We start from the raw sequence: 16,473 nt of genomic DNA on the forward strand, positions 1-16,473 counted from the left end.
ATAATCAAATCATCTTCGATTGTTATGGCTAAAGTCTGAGCAACCTCTATATTAGCAACATCCTCTCTTTTAATAGTAAAATTTATATTAGGCGGTAAAGTGTTGATAAACATGGCGTTGATTAAATGCTCGTCAAGCCTCATATTGGTGGAGATTCTATTAAATAATTTGTTGAACTTTGCCACAAAAGCTCTCAGAGTTTCATGTACTCCTTTCTTCATAGAGCCTAACTGAGCAACCAAAACTAAATCATCTTCAACTATTTTAAATCTACTTTCAAACTTGGTCCTCAATGTATTCCAATCATTTATATAACCATCAACAAGGGAATAAAACCATTCGACAACATGACCAGTCAAAGATTCTACAAACAACCTCATTGCAACATCTTCGTGTTGCACTGCCAAGATAGCAGATGCAACAAAGAAAGCCTTTAAATGTTCCTCAGGAGAAATTTTCCCATATCCATTGAACTTGGGGGTAATTTTCCCAGTGCCTTTGGGAAAATCTTGGAGTTGGGCCCTAGGTGCAAATGTGATAGGACCTATCACTAAGCCCCATGGAACAGGTTGAGCCATGACTTGGATAGGAGGGATTGGGAAACAAACTTGGAGGGGTAATGTGGTACCTTGCAATACACGGATTTCACAGAGGGAATGTGAATTGGTAGGTGTAGATCTATTAGATTTAAGAGGAGAAGGAGGTCTACTAAAAATTTTAGTTCTCCGTATAGGTGGGAAAGCCGAAAAGTTGATAGATTCTAAGAATTCAAAATCTTTATCAACAATCCCCTTTTTCTTACTAGCCATAGTGTATCTTTTGGAAGCTAGAATTTCACTAAACAACAAGGCTTAGAGTCGCCAGTTTCTACTTAGGTGGAAGATTTGATTATCTCTAAGGACTGGTAAAGGGTGGACCTCGTCGACTAGAATAACTACTCCTTCTTGAGAAACATCAATATGCACAACATTTTCTCCAAACTCCTTTTCTTTTTCCAAATCAACATTCTCTGTGATATTGATGGTCATTACTCCTCTCTTCCCAAGCAAGGTTTCAAAGAGTTACAAATAAGTCTTCCTGATTGTAAACCAACCAATTTACATTAGGTTGCAACATAGGGGCAACTTGTCTTGATAAATCCATGACTGAATACTACTCCACAAATGCTTCATAATAATGGTTTTTTTTCCCTAGTAAAGTCACCAAAAATCTTTTGGTTAATAGATTTATCACCTAACTCAATATTCTCATTGCCACAAAGGTGACAAATGTAGCCACAGTTGAACCAATATAAACAAACTAATTACTCACTGATTCTCTGCTTATTTTACAAGGTGGCGGCTACCTTCTAATGATATTCAATGAATAGAAATTGATTGAAATGCTTTTAACCAGAAAGAAAATAAGGAAAGAGCTTTTAACCAGAAATCTTTGAAAAGGCATGCATAAAATACAAATACTTTTTGGATTTTCCAAGATTCTGAAACAACTAGGTTGCTACAAAACACCATTCAAAGATAATATTTTTGCAGTAACATAAAAACTGAAACCATTAACCACTTCAAATATAGATGCATCCCTCAATAACCGTTCAAAAGAACATAAAGTATTCACACACCATAATTTAAAGATTACGAATATCTGAAGCCACCAACAAATTTTCTATATTCAAAATAGTAAACAAAAATATGCTTAAAGAAGTTTTTGTTCTCAAGAGAAAAATGAAGTTTTCCCAAAAGATCCTAAAATGAAAATAAGTCCAGTTATTTAAAACATTTAGAGAAAATGATTTTTTGAAGACAACCATTATTTTAAAATAAGTCTTTTTGGCTTCCAATCCAATATTCAAGAAAAACAATTAAAATAGTAAAACTATGAAACTGCCCCCGCCTATTTAGCTTCTGGTTCATTATCGCTAACGATCTCCACCTCCTGGTCAGCACGTGCCACCTCCTGAGCCTTAAGCCTTTGTCTATACTCACGGTACTCGTTCATGATAAGCTCCAGGTTTGGATCTTCTCGTACTGCTGTGATGCACAGTCTTGTTCTCAATTTTGAAGTCAACCTGTTAGCAGTGGCAATGATTTTGTGCATTCCATCCATCACAGTTTCAAAGGTTGTAGTGTGCATCTGTAAGTGACACAATCCCTTGAAGGATTCCAAAGAAATATTTTAAGGATCCCTGATGTTTTTCTGATAATTCTCCTTGAACTGGCCCATCATTTCACAAATTTCTCGTACATTCTCTTCAAAGCTATCCATAAGATCAACATCCAGAGCACATAGATTATTCTTTATTTTCAACATATCATTCACATAGCGTTTTAGGGCATCATCAATATCATTGATATAGTCACGATAGATCCTTTCTTTCCACTCCAAGGCTTCTCGCCAGGTAAGATCAATTTCTTTAGGATGTGCTACTAATTTTTCAGTCATCAGAATGGAATGGTTTAATGTAGTGAGCTCGATAAACTCCTTTGAAAGCACAAATATGCTTCCATGTTCTTTTCTGACCTGATGTAGCTCAGGTAACAATTCCTCTCTTTTATTCCAAATATTCACATACAACACCTTGAACTTGGTAATATAGCTAACACCAATCCTATACATTTCATCTATCCATTCAGTGACAGCTTTAGCATATCCTAAATTTCCTTTGACCTTTTTTCACAGTATCTGGATCAAGTCCTTACACATGTTAACTTGAAGTCTCCTGAGTTGCAGGATTTATAATAGATGAAATGAAATCCTTCAATGACTGCACTTGGGATTGTAGCTCCAAATTCTTTTTTTCTGTTCTTGAGCCCTCTTGATCAATGCATAGACTAAAAAATCAACATGGTAGATATCCCCTTTCAAAGTAGAAGGTCCCATATCCACATTACCGATCTTATAATCCTTCTCTGTTATATCACTTGCACTCACATCTTTAATAGGATCAATGATCTCTAAGAGCTGGTGACCAGATACAGGATTAGAAATGACCCGAGACATTCACTTAGCCTTTTTAGGCTTGTGAGAACTCTGTAGCAACAGTCCAACTGTATCTATCTCACTTGAAACAGGAGTGGACACTTTCCTTTTCTTCTCTACCTATGTCTTCAACCATGCTGAAGAGGTTGTTTCATGTCTTGACTCTTTATTAAAAATGCTAGAAGTAGTTTGCACAGGAGAGGAGGGAATTTCAAGCAAATCAGAGAAATAATGATCCTCAATTATCTGTTGGTAAATACCTTCAGCATCAACAAGAGGGGTTTTCCCTCTGGATGGCGTAACTCTGTCATCCTGCTCACATGTTGATTTTAGCTTAGCAACAATTTCTTCAAGCTTGTCTCCATCGCCACTTGACTGAGAAGCTTGGTTTTATTTCCCATATCGAGATATTTAACATTCACTATAGCCATCTGGTGGCAAACTTCCAAGAAAACAATATAATCAGATGGAAAACAAGGCAATTTAACAGGGCCTTTTCAAAACCCCCAATTCTAAGGTATGTGAACCTATTGAATTAGGTGAAGAAACTTCTAAACTTCATCACAAAGGTTGCAGAGTCACGAAAAATCCGTAAACCAAGGTTTCCTTCTAGTTTTCTAACCATACCCATCAATAATACATCATTGACATGGGAAATAGCCTTCATACCCTTACGCGTAGTGAGCTAGGGAAATTTTTTGGTAGACGAGTGCAAATGCAAGGATAGGATGATGCAACTCCAACCTCGACCAAGTGTACTCTTGACTAGCTAGTATGAAAATCAGGTGCAAACACATATGAAAGGCAAGGGATTGACAAAAATTTCACTGCTAGGCTATGTTGTTGTCATTGATGTCAACATATTCCTGTGGTTTATTCTGAGAGTTTGGGAAGATCTTTTGATCTAGTTTTGTAGTTTGGTTATGCTGATCACTGCTTTGTTGAATCCGGTATTTCCTCTGGTATATTCCTGTGTGATCAGATCTTGTGCTGAGGTTTTGGGATATTATTTGGGATGGTCTTGTGTATCTTCATTTTAGATGGTTCATTGTTTGGTGCCCTGCAAGTTATCTTTCTTCATGATAGTTGCTGTTTGGTCATGTTCTTGAGCTTTCTGATGTTGATCCATGAAGATTTGATAAGTGGTGTTGGTGCAGCTGTTGGTGATGATTCTAATATGCTTGGTGGTGTTTCCTAATCCTGTCCTATTTGTTTTGGCAATCCACATTGATCATTGTGTGAGTTTTTGGTGGTTTTCATCAATCACTATTAATTTTCGTGTTATGCGGTATTTCTGACAGTGTAGCGAGTTGCGGTTGATCTTGGCATGATTTTCGGTGGATGAGATCATTTGGGATTTTGAATTAGGTCCATGCTATATAATCCAAATCATTATATTGGTTTGGTGATTGGTCTTTGTATCATGTAATGTAATCTTTGTAATTGTGAGTTGAGGGTTGAGGGTTTAGTCGACCTTGTTATCAAGGTTGATGAATTGTATATATAGGTGAGTTATTTACTTAGTTTTTGTGTCGATATTGTGTCTGCATTATAATAGAGAGGTGAATGTGCGAATAAGAGATTTATCATTTAGTGAAGCGTTGAGGTGAGATTGGTGTTGTAGAGCAGACAACTGTGCTTAACTAGAACTGTCATTAGGCATTTGTAGATGTTATTATTGCAGTTCATTTCTTCTGGATTGTAGTCCGAATCATATTGTAAGTTAGTGAGACTTCCCTGAGGGTTGTAGCCTTCTGGGCAAATATCTTTTGAGCAATGAGCTCTAGGCAGTGTGCCTAAATACATGTGCATTCCCCATTGTAATATTTTTACATACTACTACAAAGTATCATCTTACTGTGGGTAGGTTCCCACTGTGGTTTTTCCCTTAACCAAGTTTTCCACGTCAAAATATTGGTGTTGTGTGTTGTGCTGTTAATTTGCTTATCTGTTTATTGTCGCAATTTATCAGTTTATGTCTTGAAGTTTAATTTTGAGAATCCGATGAAGACTGATTCACCCCCCCTCTTAGTCTTCCCTCTTGATTGCTGCTAACAGATAAAATAGCACATTCAGAATTCAAAAGAATCAGTGCAAACACTCCCTACAACATGATGCAGAAGGACTATAATCTCTGCAATTTCATCCTTGAAATGCATTCTTTTCAATTTGGCGGGCAATTGAGACTTATCTCCTTTTTCAGACTTCAACCAATTTTTGGTAATGCAGTTCATACACCAGTCTCCATGCATTCTAAAATACTCTTCATCAGCTAGAATGAACATGTCTTCCGAGACTTTCTTCTCAGGAAGACACCAAGCACGAGATATGCTTTCAACATTAATCCATGCTACAACCCTACCCCCATCTCCTCGTATTTTCTGTCTCTGGGTTGTATCTTTCAGAGCATGCAATAATTAAATCCACACAAGCAATGACAGTCGGAAAACCAACTATGAAAGCCAAGCCACACTGAAGGATTCTTTTCAGCAACAAAGCTCTCCCATCTCCTTCAATCTCTTGTAGGAAAATCTCTGGGTTCAATTGTTCAACCTTTGTGTCTCGCACACCTGCCCAGTGGTTTTGTATCATACTCCGCATGGGCACAAGCTAGAAAATGCACTTTGTGAAAATTCAAAAATGAGAGTTGGTTCAAAAATTATCTGCCACCTCGTCTGTGTCCTCGAGTGATGTGACATTCCTTAAATGATGCATTTACTTCGCCTTTTAAAATGGTCTTTTTTTTGGGCTTGTTCTTGCTGACAAGGCAAACAATGTTAGTCCGTACAACAACTTGATGCAAAGGCGGCGCCTCAAGACCTAGGTGATACAGATAAGTCGCTCAGTTCAAAAAAATATGAACTTATGAACCTAAGGTCAGGACTTATAAACTTTCCACAACTCCCACTGGACTGACCGAAGCACAAGACAATGGGAAATCGGGCGATCAGATACTTTCATAAATTTCTAACTTTGCGACAAGCTTGGAAAAGTGACACTTTGTGCGACAAGACTTTTGAAACTTATAAAGCCCGTGACAAGGAACTTGAAACATGCAGCGATAAAGGAACACTTGGGAAAAAATCTAGATGATGGTTCCAAAAATAAAAGGGGGGCAACAGGCTTCTGGGTTGTATTGACACATGTTGTGGGGTCCATTATGTGTAAGGGTCAAAAAGTGGTCATTTTAAAGTGTTGCTTGATAACAACTTAAAGATGTTCCAATAACTATGCACTACAACCACCTCAAAAATTGCCAATACTTATGCACAAATGCTGCCATCGATGTGTGGTATGGGTACCTACAAATTCTAAATATTGTGTGGAGGTGACTATTGGTACATTGTGAAATTTATTAATGGACTTTTAGTTATCATTTTATTGCTTTTTTTAAAGTTAGTAATTGAGGGGTTGGGTGAGCAAAGAGTGAATGCTAATAGAAACATGGGTGGTAACTTGGTGCTCTTCCCCTAAAAGCGCGTAACTCACATTTGCCAATTGATTTAGCTAGGAGCATAATATAATCCGTGTCTTTTTGGGTGAACATTTTGTCACTAGCATACCAATGACAAAATATATAGTTCACACACAACTATGTCGAGAAATTAATCTCTCCTCTCAGCAAGGGGAGGTTCCCTTTGAAATTTCTTCTCTAATCAACAAGAAACTAAAATCTGTGGGTAAGTTTCGGTCATATAACTCTTTTTTTTTCAGATTTTATGTATTTTCCATCCACTTGTTACAATTCCCTATCACTTGTGATACTTAAAGAAATGAACAAACCACTCCAACAAATTACATAAAAACTTACAATCAAGAAGCACAAAGTCTTTCTTGAATGTAATTCTAACTAAGCTAAAGATTACAAATGATAAGAAATTTAACTTGCAGCTCAATGTCTTCAAGTATAAATTCTCAATTTGTTAAGCTACAAGTAATAGCAGCAATAAAAAGCCTACTACTAATCACTTAATATTAGAAAATTTCCCAAATATGTAAACAACACAAAGTCTATTTCCACAATTAGAAAGCTCTTTCATAAACTTTCACAATTTTCACCAAAATATTCAAGAATGTAAGGAATGATTATGAGAATTAAACATAAGAATAACCCCAATCACAATCACAATCTTCTATTCAACAAATTTTGGAAATAAGTTGATTGCTATCTTTATTTCCTTGAATTAAAATTTACAACAAAAAGCACAAGGTCTTAGTTGGCACAAAATTTCGGCAGAGTTTTGCTAAGCATATCAAAGATAAATATATACAAATGAGGGTCCTCCTTATATACGAAAAGAGTGGAGAAAAATGTGGGCACAATTGACTAATTCAACTGCATAGTCCCACTTGACTACAACTACAACAAAAAGGAAATATGCAGCTGCAAGAAAACTTGCAGCATCTAACAATGCAACTACACGAAAAGAAAGTGTCAAAAAATGAATACTTTATTCATCTTTCTCCTCCTCATTAGATTTTTTGGAATTCCTCGAACATGAACAAAACAAATTCCATCTTGACTTTGTCTGACATTGTGGTAGAACTGGTGATGACATGAACATAGGAAATGACATCTTTAGCCTTCATGTATTTCTTTTTTCCATCTTTCAACATTGATGCAAGAACTTCAAAACTGACTTGTATTTCTAGCAGTTTATCAAACACATTCAATGTGAAATCTTTTTCTGTACAATGATCTATTAGGGAAAGAAATTCTTCTATGATGGCGTCACTGGTCACAGGATTTTGATTATCATCATACAAATAACAAGGAATTTCAGCTATCCTTGCTGAAATAAGATCAATCTCATCATCACCTTCCTTCTTTTCCCGATGGCTTGTTTGGTGAGGACTCTAATTGACTTGAGGAAGGCTCTGATTTTCCTTGAGAAGACTTTGACATTTTCAAAGTACTACATCCAACACCGAGGATTAGCATTTTGAAAATCACCACCATCAGAAAAGCAAATTTTATCAATTGGAACAAGAATCTGGAGCTAAACTGGACTTGGGAAAAAGATTGTCGAAAACTGACAAGTCGGAGAAAAAAAGTCCGACATGTCAATTAGAAATCAAAATTTGCACATCGGACTTTAAGGTCCAATGTGCAGGGAAAAACAACATTCATTGCATATCGAACTTTAAAGTCCGATGTGCAGGTGGGAAGAACAATCTTTGCAAACCGAAATTTAAATTCCGACCCGCACTTTAACAACATGCAAAGATAATATGCACATCAGAGTTGAAAGTTTGATGTGAAAAAGGAAATGTAATTGATGACATGTCAGGTTTTAAAATCCGACCTGTCAGGCTATAAAGACACAAAGAATGACAAGTCGGGTTTTAAAACCCGACATGTCATCTGGGTAAAACATGATATGTTAACATATCGGACTTTAAAGTCCGATATGTTAACCAATATTCACACAGGCTGCTAACATGTCGGATTTTAAATCCAAAATGCTGGAAGGGACGACAATAATGCTCACATGTCGGACTTCAAAGTTCGCCCTGTTAGCAGAGAAAACCCCAATGCAACTAACAAGTCAGACTTTGAAGTCCGACATGTTAGTTGGGGAAAGAACATCTCTTGCATGTCGGATTTCAAAGTCCGACATGCAGGAAGGGGGAAAGAAAATCTTCTATCTCTCATGTCAGGGTTTCTAACCCGACATGCGAGGGAAAAAAGAAAAGAATTAGGACAAGGAGATTAGGGTATCAGATTTTAAAATCCGACATTCCCTAATCTCTAAAAATGGAAAACCCCAACGTAGACACAAACCCTACCCTATGCAAAAAAAAAATGCATAGAAACAAGGAAAGCATGAAAATAAAATGAAAACCTACCTCGAAAATGCCGAACAAGAAGAAGAAGAAGGTATTCACCGACAGGAGCAAATCGCGAAAGGAGAACCAGAGAGCACACATAAGACAACGATGAAGCTAAAAATAAAATAAAAATGACCAAAACTTGAATTAGTAACCCTTACAAAGTTATTAATGATGACATTAATTATAATGCACGCCATACATGTCAGACTTTAAAGTACAATGTGCATGAAGAACTCCTTGCAGGTTGGACTTTATAGTCCGACCTGTCGGAAAAACTGCAAATCACTACACATCAGACTTTAAATTCCGATGTGCAGTTACACCCAAAAAGCACCCTACAGGTCGGACTCGAAAGTCCGACCTGTAGGTAAAACTGCAAAATCTAACAACTCAAAAATGACAAAAAGCAAATGGTGACTACCGATGAAATGGACCAGTTTTGTAGGGTTGCCTCACGATTTTAGCTGTGTTGAAATCAAGGACAACAACTGGCTCTGACTGGGAAACAAGTCACACCACTTGAAGCTTGTAGAATCCAGAACTCTGAGTGCCCGTATCCATTGGGCTATAGAGTACAAAATATTTCAAAAATGTACAACTTCCTTTTTGCATTGCCCCTTATTGATTAAAGAGTTTCAAATGTTCTCCACTATGAGATAGTGAGAACGGGGTACCATCAGGATATGCGAACAAGTAACTATGCTTGCCACATACTTCATCAATAGTGAAGGGGCCTCTCCACAAGGAATCAAATTTCCCGTGAAAACCCTTTGGTTCCCTCCTCTTGTCCCATAACAAGACTTGATCACCAACAATGAACTCACAAGAAGTCATCTTCTTGTCAGATAACACCTTCACTTGGCTTTGGTGTGCAACAATTCTATCCACCACCTCTTCTCTTGTATCCTCCAACTGAGAAAGAAACATAATCCGCTTATCAAGCGAACCTTGGTAAGTTTCATCTTCAATGACCTTGGCAAGCTTCAATGCTGAAAGTTCCAAAGTGATAGGAATCTCGACATTCAATCCATATAAAAGCTAGAAAGGTGACATGCCAATTTCTCTCTTAGGAGTTATACGAACCACCCATGCGCATGAGAGCGAGCCTTATGCCAAGTCTGTTGTCTCTCATCAATAAGATTTCCGATAATTATAACCAGGTTCTTATTGCTTGACTCAGCTTGACCATTTCCTTGTGGATAATAGTCAAATGAGTGCGAAAGAGTAATACCATAATCAAAACAGAAGTCAATGATCTCATAATATGAAAAACAAGAAGCATTATCAATTACTATCTTATGAGGAATGCCAAACATTGAAACAATGTTCTCTTTCAAAAATTGACAAACCACTATTGAAGTAGCTTGCTTAGTTGGAATTGCCTCCACCCACTTGGTGAAGTAATCCGTCGCAGTGAGAATATACATGTGACCTGTACTAGATATTGGATTAATAGGTCCAACCAAATCCAATCCCCACTGCTGGAATGGCTCTTCAATTACCACTGGCTTAAGAGAAAGTGAAGCTAGCTTAGGATTACCAACAAACTGCTGACATTGCTCACATTTGCGAACCCAACTGTATGCATCCTTAAACAATGTTAGCCAATAGTATCTTGCATGCAAAATTTTGTGTGCAGTGACAGGAGCAGAAAAGTGTCCACCACAATCAAGATCATGAAAAGCTTGAAGTAACCTTACTTGTTGCTTGTCAACGCAACGCAGGAAATTTCCATCCAAATGCTTCTTATACAAGCCATTGTCCCATAAGACAAAATTCACTGCTTTAAGCTTCAATGCCTGCCTTTCATTGTGTGACAAGTGTGAAGGACACTCTCCATATGTTAAAAGATACGCAAAGTTAGAATTTCACTCATCAGTGGTGCCGACAAACAGAACCTTGGGAAGATCTTGATTCATGCCTTCATTCTCCAGCACTACTTCATCACTTGATTTGCTATCAGCAATCAATTGACACAAATCTTTTCCACGAGCCAGCTTAGTAGGCTTAATTTCCATGTCATATTCCTGAATCTTAGGAACCCAGTTGCCCCTTTTAGTTCCAAATTCCCGTTGTGTGAGAATTGACTTGACAACAACATCACGAACAAGTGCAATGACATGTGCATTTAGAATATAAAATCTAAAATGTTTTACTGCTTTAACCACGACAAAGGCATGCTTCTCCATTTCTGAGTATTTCAATTCATGAGCCTTTAATGGGTAACTCATGAATGCAATAGGTGATTCAACACCCTCATTATTATTTCACATCAGTATAGCCGAACAGGTATGATCTGATGCATAACTATATATTATAAACTCTTTGGTATAATCAGGGCACACCAAAATTGGGTCATTTTCCATAGCTTCCTTAATTTCATGAAAAGCTTTCTTTCCTTCATGAGTCCACTTGAAAAGAGAATTGCCTTTCATCATGTCAACTATGTGACGAGTCTATTCAGCAAAGTATGGAATAAACCTTCGCAAGAAGTTTACTTTACCGAAGAAAGAATGCACAATAGTTTTACTTGTTGGTAAAGAAAGATTACAGATGACCTTTACCCTTTCAACATCAATCTTGATACCTTCTCTTGAGACAATATGCCCAAGCAACTTACCTTCAATTACCACATAAACAAATTTCTTGGGATTAAGGGAAATGCCATGTTGGCGACACTTCTCCAACACTTGCTGCAAATGATAAAAATGATCTTGACACTTCTTAGAATAAACTGTCAGATCATCCAAAAAGACTACAATGAACTTACCAAGGAAACTTCAGAAACCCAAGTCCATTGCACGTTGGAAAGTCACTTCTGCATTTATCAACCCAAAAGGCATCATGTGATATGCAAAGGTACCCCAAGGCGTGGTAAACACAGTCTTGTTTTGATCTTGCTCAAGAATCTCCACTTAATTATAACCTGAAAATCCGTCCAACATAGACATCATTTCAGATCCAGTAACAACTTGTAAGACATGATCCATGACAAGCAATGGGTAATTATCTTTCAAGGATGCCTGATTCAAATTCCAGAAATCAACACATATCCTGATCTCACCATTCTTCTTGCTCATGTGCACAATATTAGCTATCTAGGTGGAGTGATGAATAGGGAAGATTATCCTTTCCTTTAACATTTTCTGAATTTCAGCAAAGATGCTATCAAAAATCTTAGGATTGTACTGCCGTTGATTTTGATGAAAAGGAGCAACACCTGTCTTCAATGGAATGTCATGACAAAGCTCTTCAGGACATAAAGACTTCAATTCATCATATGAGTAGGCCAAGACATCAATATATTGCTGCAATAATGCAACAGATTTCCACCTTTCTTCATGTGAACAACATTTTCCAATGTTGATCATCTTTGGATTCACCTCGGTCCCAATATTCACTTGCTCATACTCCATTGTGCTAGCAGCTGATTTTTGTTGCTTTTTAACATAGCGATCATGCTTGTCAAACAACTTTTCAAGAGAAACAAGACCTTAAGGAATCTTATTACCTTTCAATTGTAGAATTTTTTCACTAGTTTCTACATCAACGCTTTTGATGACATCTTTTGAAGGATACTGACTACCATCAAAATATAAGTCATCAAAATCATCAACAGTCTACAAGAAATTGATTACATGATGATCATCATTGAACACTTGCCAATTGTCAGAATTATCAGGAACAATTGGTTGAAAAATCATTTCAATAATATACGTTGATCCTAAAAAATACTTATGCGGAACCAAAGAAGTTGTGGATACTGCTAAAGAATACCCTCTATCATTGAATTCACGAGAAACAATAGTAAATCAAAGGCATCAAATGCCTCAATTGAGTCCCACACAAGATTACGATAATGCCTTAGCTTATCGCTTCTTGTCTGATAGATATTTCTGACTTGACAGACAATCAATTCAACATCTCCCTGAGCATGCAAATTCTTAAATCCCTTTCTTTTGAGCCACATTCATACCAAAAAGAAGAGATTCATACTCAACAATATTATTAGTATTACCAAACTATAAATTGAAGGAAAATGGAAAAAAATTACCATCAGGAGACACCAATAGAATACCGGCTCCTGATACGGTGGAAGAACAACTATCGTCAAACTCTAATGTCCAAACATCATTTGGACCACCAACACTAACAGTATCAAAATTGAGAGTTTGTTCTTGTGGAGTTGAGGATCCCACAGATTCAACAAAACTACTTTCACAATCACTTGAACTTTCATCTAGTGAAACGACATCCTCAATTTTAGGAACAACTTCAAACTCATCATCAACATATAAGAAATAGTTACCCATACCTGATGACACAGAAAAAATGTGAGCCCGTTGATCTTCAGATTTCACAATGATGTATTATGATTCTTTTTCTGGATACAACTTTTTGATTTCTCCCTTGACAAGAATACAAGCTTCAGTCATATCCATGTTTAACTCTCCACCCACATCTCTACAAAAATTTCCTCCCAATAGTATGCCATAGGAAGCCAACACATCGGCTACCAATACTGTCATTTTGATCTTCTTTTTTGGAAATGTAGCAAAAGAAAATTGTGCATCCTTAATCTAGCCTATTAAGGGGACTTGCTTATTATCCATGGAAAAACATCTACAAAACTTCTTAGTCAAGGTTAAACCAAGTGTGTTGGCAACTTTCGTTGGCATAACATTGTCAGATGCTCCAGAATCAATTACACAATTACTTAGCTTGTGACCATTAATCAACAAGGAGATATAAAATGGTTCTATCTTTTCTATAGGAGAAGGAGAACTCACTAAGTTATTTTGGGATGTATTAGACTTGGGAGGATCACTTGGGGAAATATCTTTTTCTTTCACAAATTTGACCAAACAATTAAATTGATCCAGATTGCATCTCAAATATTCTACCTCAGACATTTGTACTTTAGTCTTCCTAGCATGATCTATAATATCAAATGACTAAAAATAATTCATCAAAGATTGATTAAGGTTCTCATTTTGAGAACTTGAAACATTAGGTGCATTGGTCTTTGATGCAGGTGCAAAAAAATTGATAGGTGCAGAAAAATTTGCAATAGTCAAAGGAGCACTTACACTTTTATCCTTCACATTGTCTTTCAAAATGGAGTTGTCTTTTGGAGGATTTGCTAAAGGAGTTCTACGCTTAGCAATAGTAATTGGCAAGCGTTGAGAATCCTTGACTTGTGTAGAATCATCACTCTTCGTATTAACAGGCGGCTATGTTGCTTATGCTTGCCAATGGGTGAAGACTGCAAAGACATATCCATCATGCACATCATGCACATCATCTTCTTCATACTGCATATATCTGAAATTAGAGTCACCAACAAATTCTGCATCATCTCCTTGAAGCAAATTGGCATCTTCATCACCAAATGGATGAAGATCATCTTATTCAACCTCATAATAGCCTGTAGCTGAATTTTGAGGCGGTGCTTCCAATGCAAGTCTCTCTAGAGCATGAGGTAACTTGTTTTGATTATGTGCAACATAATTGGAAGCGTTATTTGGATAAGTCCTTGGAAAATCATGATAAGAAGTATTTCCTTGTGAATAAATTTGCTTCTTAAGTGCTAACAACTCATTTGCTAGCTTTTGAATCATAGGGTCAACAAAATTTGTTGAAGAAAATGATGAATCAATAATTTAATTATTCCTAACCTTGTTAGGATCCTTTCTTATCTTACCAGCAAGGACAATATCATCTTCAACTGATATGGCCATCTGTTGTGCAACAACCAAATTTGCAGGATTATCCCTACGCAAGAGGAAACTCACTTCTGGCAATTAAGCATTAATAAAGAAACATTTAAAATTTCCAGCAGTGGGTTGTGAAGTAGTCAGAATGCAATTGTGTAACTTATTGAACTTGGCAACAAATTCTCGCATGGACTCTTATGGTTCTTTTTTTATTTGAGTCAGTTGTGCTAAAAGCGAATGATCATCTTCATCAGACTTGAACCTTGCCTCGAATAGTGTTATGAGGCTTGCCCAATTTGTAATAGAGTTATTCAGAAGATGATAGAACCAATCAACAGCTGCACCTTGCAAAGTTTCAATGAATAATCTCACAGAAACATCTTCATGTTCAACACCAAGAACACCACATGCAATATAAAAAGCATCGATGTTCTCATCAGGATGTTGAGCACCATCTCCCAAAAACTTAGGCAAATTCTTTCTTGTGCCTTTTTGAAGTTCATGTAAAGGTGTCGTTAGTCTCAAAGGACCAAAAGCGGTACCCCAAGGACCCACAACAACCATCCTTAATGGATTATATGGTGGTATTACAAAATGATTTGCAAGTGGAACAACTGAAACTTGCAAACTTGACGCCTCACTTGGTAGAGGAGACTGTTGTGCAATAGGAGGAAAACTTCGTGTTCGCTGCAAAGGAGTTCGCGTTTGTGGAGGTGTCACAAAAGGAAAATTATGTTGCTACAAAAACTCAAAAGTAGGATCAACAATTCCTGCTACTCATTGTCCATGAGTATAACTTCGATCAGCCAGATTAGAAATTTGAGAAAATCAGCAATATGGATATTACTATGAAAAGCGCACTGCAACCCAAAAAGGAAAAACTGGTTGCACGTCGCTCCCCAGCCGAGTTGCCAAAAAACTGTTGGGTGAATATTTTGTCACTAGCTTACCAATGAAAAAATATGTAATTCACACACAGCTATGTCGAGAAATTAATCTCTCCTCTCAGCAAGGGGAGGTTCCCTTTGAAATTTCTTCTCTAATTAACAAGAAACTAAAATCTATGGGCAAGTTTTGGGCATATAACTCCTTTTTTTCAGAGTTTATGTATTTTCCCTCCACTTGTTACAATTCCCTATCACTTATGATACTTAAAGAAATGAACAAACTAATCCAACAAATTACACCAAAACTTACAATCAAGAAGCACAAAGTCTTTCTTGAATGTAATTCTAACTAAACTAAAGATTACAAATGATAAGAAATTTAACTTGCAGCTCAAAGTCTTCAAGTATAAATTCCCAATTCCTTAAACTACAAGTAATAGCATCAATACAAAGCCTACTATTAATCACTTAACATAAATTTTTTTCCCAAATATGTAAACAACACAAAGTCTATTTCCACAATTAGAAAGCTCTTTCATAAACTTTCACAATTTTCACCAAAAGATTTAAGAACGTAAAGAATGATTATGATAATTAAACATAAGAATAATCCCAATCACAATCACAATCTTCTATTCAACACAAAGTTTGGAAATAAGCTAATTGCTATCTTTATTTCCTTGAATCAAATTTTACAACAAAAAGCACAAGGTCTTAGTTGGCACAACATTTTGGCAGAGTTTAGCTAAGCATATCAAAGATAAATATATACAAATGAGGGTCCTCCTTATATAGGAAAAGAGTGGAGAAAAATGTGGGCACAGTTGGCTAATTCAACTGCACAGTCCCACTTGACTACAACTACAACAAAAAGAAAATATGTAGCTACGATAAAACTTGCAACATCTAACAATGCAACTACATGAAAAGAGAGTGTAAAAAATGGGACACTTTATTCATTTTTCTCCTCCTCATTGGATTTTTTGGAATTCCTTGAACTTGACCAAAACAACTTCCATCTCGGCTTTGTCCAACATTTTGGTAGAACTGGTGATGAT

The sequence above is a fragment of the Cryptomeria japonica genome, chromosome 11, assembly GCF_030272615.1.
Source record: "Cryptomeria japonica chromosome 11, Sugi_1.0, whole genome shotgun sequence".
Taxonomy (NCBI): domain Eukaryota; kingdom Viridiplantae; phylum Streptophyta; class Pinopsida; order Cupressales; family Cupressaceae; genus Cryptomeria; species Cryptomeria japonica.